The 6,135-nt window shown below is 33.0% G+C and overlaps 1 pseudogene across 1 annotated transcript; it reads left to right on the forward strand.

The window, feature by feature from the left end:
- Window positions 1-1,494: 1,494 nt before the first annotated feature.
- Window positions 1,495-6,135, forward strand: LOC145571836 (phosphatidylinositol/phosphatidylcholine transfer protein SFH3-like; annotated as a pseudogene). The gene is made up of 5 exons (XR_014096632.1): window positions 1,495-2,258; window positions 3,940-4,193; window positions 4,321-4,420; window positions 4,868-5,134; window positions 5,307-6,135. The product of XR_014096632.1 is annotated as a phosphatidylinositol/phosphatidylcholine transfer protein SFH3-like (transcript).

Genomic DNA, 6,135 nt, shown 5'->3' on the forward strand with positions numbered 1-6,135 from the left:
AATAGGTAGCAAATGTGAAACATGATGCTTTTAGTGATAGCAAATGTCAAAATGAATATCAATATATCAATATCTATCTATATATTATTAAAACTCATGGCAAGACATGTTGTTTTGCCACGTGTCACCAATTTTGCCATTTGACATATGATGTGTCGCCAAATCATACTATACCATTAAGATTGAATAACTCCATACACTAACCTTCATGTATTAATGTTTAGCTTAATTGATAAATTGTTCATATCCATAACAATTTTCCTTAGAATGTAACTCCTTAAAAATTACACAATAATAAAGTTTGTAAGAAATTAAACTTTACTCCATTTTTATTTTACGCATTAATTCATAAAATTGTAATTAAATAGTAAAAGAATTTTGTGCATCATGGAGTAGTATATATTTTGACATCAAATTTATTATAAAGATTGTATTTATCATTTTTTTTTACAACGAGTTGATTTTAATGCAAAAAAATTATTTTTATAGTCAAACCAGCTCATACAAGCAAGCTATCATCTTACATAAAAAAAAAAAAAACCACCACTTAAGCTCTAAGTGACAAACAAGCCAAAATATATATAGTTTGATTAAAGTAATAAATTAATAATGACTTGGGGCATCGCCCGAGCCAATGACTAGTTATTATTAAAACCCAAAGGCAATGAGTTTTATTCCGTTACGTGTCACTTTTTTTCTCTTACTCCGTATTATTTAGCCATATCATTAAATTTGCCACGTAATCAAACTAATTCACTCTATTAAAATAGTCATGTCTCTACAAAAAAATACCACTAAGGTATAACTAAAACTTTTTCACTCTATTATGTCCATTTAATTGTTCTGCGTAATTTACTCTTTGACATTTAGAACCTGACTAAAAAAAAAAAAAAAAAAAAACTAAACTTTAATAACTCTTAAAATTTCATTCTTATTTGCCTTATAAAATTGATTCAACCCACAATCTTCATTCAACCCACAATATTAACAACTCACAACATATATAATACATGGGGAATCTTTTTCATTGGTATATATGATTAGTTTTACAAACTAAAATCTCATTAATATCATTAATACAAACAATTGAAAAGATACCACTAATTAATCTATGCAAAAGTTTTTCACTCTGTTATTTCCATTTAATTGTTATAAGTGATTTACTCATTGTAATAATTTTCATTCTTCAATTGGAGCAAAAAGTAGAGCCTAATTAATTTGATAACCGATAAGATTAATCTACTACGTAATTTCCTTTGGTGATTTTATTGAATGATTGAATTAAATGTCAATGCTCATTTAAAAAAAAAAATCCGGGGCATCATTAACGAGAAAATTCAAGTTTATCAAGGAGCTTTTATTGTACTTTCATTTGAAAAGTTATGGCATTAATGACATTTTCGCTGATGTTGAAACATGACGACGTTAGAAGGAACCATGGAATAGAATTAAAATTTTCTCTCTCCTCCTTTAATTTTACCCATAGCAGCCATGTCTCCATGAGTACCTTTTAATTGCCATCGCAGCATTCTTGTTCCACCATAGCAAGACCATTGGAGCTGGGTAATTAGTCTACCATAGCAGCAATTTGTTCTTTGTTTACTTGGTAGAAGCTTTGGCAAAATCTAAAAATGGTAAGCTCATTTACAATTCAATTTTATTTTCACGAATGAAGTCGGCTTTCATCTTCCTGGACTTTAATGGAGAAGGAAGCATATACATACTCTCAAGCATCTTTAATGGAGGAGAATGATAAACTTATTCTTTAGGGTTAACCATATCCTTAATTTCACCATTTTCTCTTAGGGTTTTCGTTTAATCGGCAGAGTAGCCGGAAACATAGTGGTAGAAATGGTGGTTGAGTTGACAAGCAACTTCAATGGAGGAGATGGATGGATTGAAGAGTGTGGGAATGGTGGTTGTTTGACCAACATTGTTTCTCACGACTTGAAAATTAACTCTTGGTTTCTACAGTCAACAAAACGACGTTTGTTTGCCGTTAACAAGGCCATGTGACTGCCAACTGACAATGTACCGGAAATAATATTTTTTAAAGCTATTACACGGAAAACAAAGCAAAATAATTACAGAACTGCCATTTGATAAACAAAACAAGTTTATCAAAATGATAAACCTGGGCTCCCTCATCATTAACTAGTTTTCTTATTCAAAACCCAATTCAATTCGCTACACTGAATCGTGTCGTCGGTATTTTGCTTGGTAGCTCGGTACCGTTGATGTTAACAACAGTTAAGCCGGTAATTTCTGGATCTGAATCTATGAAATTTACAGTCTCGCTTTGAATTGCTAATCCCTGTGTTGATTTTGGTAGTAATTTGTTTGATTATTGATTTTTGTTAGATTTAGGGTTTCAGATATCAAATCTACTTGTTATTTCTTTTGAATTGCTGTTATGTGTGCTGTTTTGGTTGTAATTTGTTTGATTATCGGCGTATGTTAAATCGAATTTAGAGTTTAGGGTTTGCTGTTTTTGTGGGAGTTTGAATTTCGTTGTTATTTGCTCAAGTGTTAGGGTTTCAGTTCAATTTGCTCAATATTGAAGCCAAATTAATTCTTATACCAAAGCTTATGGTGGCGGCTAACTGCCTATGGTAATTCTTTTTCTATCCATTTTTTTTTGGGATTTTTGTGCTGTTTGGAGAAATTTTATGCTTTGATGGATTGATGGGCTAATGCAATTTGTAATTGAGAGATTTATTGAGTTTTATGCTGGGATTAGATTGCCTACCAACTGTTTGATGAATTTTCTGAATGAGGATGGTGGAATACTAGTGAATCATACTGCTAGTTGAATGCATGCTATATGAATGCTATTGGAAATACATATATTTTTTTTTCAACTAAAAGTTATGTATATATCTATTGAGAAATATCAAGATGACTTAATGAATACTGCATATTTTGAGAAAAGTAAGCTGGAGGGTATCCTGCCTTGTTCAAGTTTTTCCCCTATATTTGCTGCCCCAATCAGTTCAGTTGTTTTCAGTAAATCGGAATAGACCCTTAGTAGGTTTTTTTTTTTGGTGATATTGAGCTGATAATGATTCTGTTTTTGTACAATGCTAAAATCTCCTAAGGGCTTCTGTGTTTGATATGTGTATGGTAGTGTGGATATGGCATTGATGAGATGAGATTGTATGAATGTCATAGAGAGTCTTGTAGAGTAGTGATGTAGAAGAGATTTAATACCAGCATTGAATATTAAGTTGATCAAACTTGTTCAATGAATAACATTACTAGGATCAGCTTTTTGTTATTATTGAGTATGGTAATATTGTTGTTTGCTTTAAAAGGAAAATTCTTATTGTGTTGATTTGTTTGATAAACCCTTTTTATCTTATTCCATGTTTATGTATTGTAAATAATTGACCTCTATTATTGGATGTGATTGATCAAATATAAAGACTTACCATAAGTTATATTTTTGGGTAACAAATCATGATACTTATACTGAGAGCTGTTGACTTTGATGGTGAAATCTCCTTGTGATTTTGTAAAGGTATAATTAAGGTCAGAATCAAATGTCATGAACAAATATATCTTGAAAATATTCAAAATGATTCGTGCTCTTATGTGTATCAGTATCATACATGATCTTTCACAAATATCTTTTATAAATGGAACGAAATAACTGGAAAATCAATCTTGTATGGTACCTGTAAAGTCTGTACCACAATGTGTCATGAGTGAGTTTTTTTTTCCGCGTTTTATGATTTTAGAAGCAATAACCATGACCGAAATAATCCGGATCTGTTTTGCAGTCCCTTAAGCTGGGTAAATGTGTTTTCCTCTCGTTCTCAAGGTGCTTTAAGCTGACAATTTATGCTTCTGATGAGAATGTAGGCCTTTGGAGTTTTGATTGACTCATAGTGGTATTAAGTTGAACCTATATGATTTATTTTTGTTTACCTTTCTCAGGACTTGAGAAACCTGACATTGATTAATGCGATGATGAGAAGAGATGAAGCTTGGTAAGGCGGCTTTTAATGTCTCAAGCATGTTCAGAAACTCGCTGACAAAGAAAGGTAGAAGGAACAGCAGGGTCATGTCTATTGCTTTCAAAGATGAGCATGATGCAGAGGAAATGCAGGCAGTAGATGCATTTCGCCAGGCCCTTGTTTTGGAAGAATTGCTGTGCCATCAAAGTATGATGATTATCACATGCTGCTTAGGTAACATTTTCTTTGTTTTAACTTGATATCAAAATTGTTCCTAGACTTTTAATTTCAATTTGTCTGAAATCTGTTTGAATTATTATCGGTTTAAAAAATTAATAACAAATAAAGTACAATTTTACAGATTCTTGAAGGCCAGGAAGTTTGATATTGAGAAGTCAAAGCAAATGTGGTCTTACATGATCCAATAGAGAAAGGATTTTGGTGTTGACACAATCATGGAGGTATATACTGTATACTTTGAGGAATGATGATCTTATAATATGCTATTTGTTTTTGAATCAAACAGATCAATTGGGTTGTCCGGTTTAGAATCCTTAGGTTAATCTCACCTAATGGTTTGATTAGTTTTTTTTTTTTTTTTTTTTTTTTTTTTTTTTTTTTTTTTTTTTTCAACTTTTAATAAGCCTTTGTGAATTTCATTAAATTTAATCAGATTTTGTTCAGGTCGGGTTCTCAGGTTAAGTGCAATCTTATGCCTATTTTAAATGGTTTTGAAGAAAATTTTATCAACATATCTTCAAGATTTTATCTGTTTTAGTCAAGTTTTCTTCAGTTGGGCTCAGATTATGTCAGTTTTTGACATCTTTAGTACTCATCTAGTCTCTTGTGATGTAGGGATTGATGTTTTCTAACCGCCTTCCATACCTTTCATTTTTTTTTCTATATAGGATTTTGAGTTCAAGAAAGTTGAAGAAGTCGAGCAATACTATTCGCAAGGACACCATGGAATTGACGAGGAAGGCTGGCCAGTTTACATTGAAAAATTGGGTGAGGTTGATCCAAACAAGTTGATGCAAGTCACCTCCATGGTCCGATATCTTATATATCATGTCTAAGAGTTTGAGAGGACCTTTATTGATAAGTTTCCAGCTTGTTCAATAGCTGCAAAGAAATACATTGATCAGAGTGCCACTATTCTGGATGTCCAAGGAGTGGTATGTATGCATGAGATGAACTGTACCATCACATAAGTCTATGGTTGAAACTTGAAATGCTATTTCTTCTAACACCTAAGTTAAACCTAAAAGATATTATGGTTTACTAGCCAGAAGAGCAAAGCATTAAAATCAGGACCGATAATTAATCCTTAGTATCTGTGATGTGCAGGGCTTAAGAACTTCAAGAAAGGCAGCAAGCGAATTCATTCAGACCCTACAAAAGATAGATGGTGAATACCCTGAATTTTTTATTCCGAGCTGCTGTTGTTTTGCACATTGTAATTTTTTTGTTTGGATGAAATTGTAACATTACAAGCACTTATTGATAGCAACACTGATCACTTGCAGTTCAAAACCGGTGTCCATAGGGGGTTTTGAACCGGTGCACATTACACCTTTTCTACTAGTGTTCGTGTTGATTTCGAGTCGTGTTAGTAACAAATCGGGTTGATTTTTTGGGTCTGTTTAGTAATAAGTCTGGTAAAATTCGGGTCGGGTCAATAACAAGTCATGTTGATTTTGGGTCGGGTTTGTAACAGGTTGGGTTAAATTCGGGTCGAATTAGGAACGGGTCGGGTTAAATTCAGGTCAGGTTAGTAACAAGCCAGGTTAAATTCGGATTGTGACGGGTTAAAACGGGTTTGGGTCAATTTCGGTTCAAATCGGGTTCGGTTCAGGTCATTAATGTACGGGTTACATTCGAGTCGGGTCATCTCCAGGTCGGTTCATGTTCGGGTTCGGGTCTTACATACTTGGGTCAACTAGGGTCTAGGGTTGGTTTCAGGTCGGTCAGGGTCACAATTTTTTGGATTCAGATGGGTCGGTTAATAATCGAGTTTGAGTCAGTATTTCGGGTCGGGTCAACTTTTAACAGCTCTAGGTAAATGTAAGAAAAATGTGAATAAAAAAAATGATAACATATACAGATGTTGACAAATGTAATTAATCTCCCTCTTTTTCATTCTTTCCTCTACATAATAGTTTAGATTATTTATTTA

Source organism: Chenopodium album, chromosome 12, assembly GCF_948465745.1.
Source record: "Chenopodium album chromosome 12, dcCheAlbu1.1, whole genome shotgun sequence".
In the NCBI taxonomy this organism is placed as follows: domain Eukaryota; kingdom Viridiplantae; phylum Streptophyta; class Magnoliopsida; order Caryophyllales; family Amaranthaceae; genus Chenopodium; species Chenopodium album.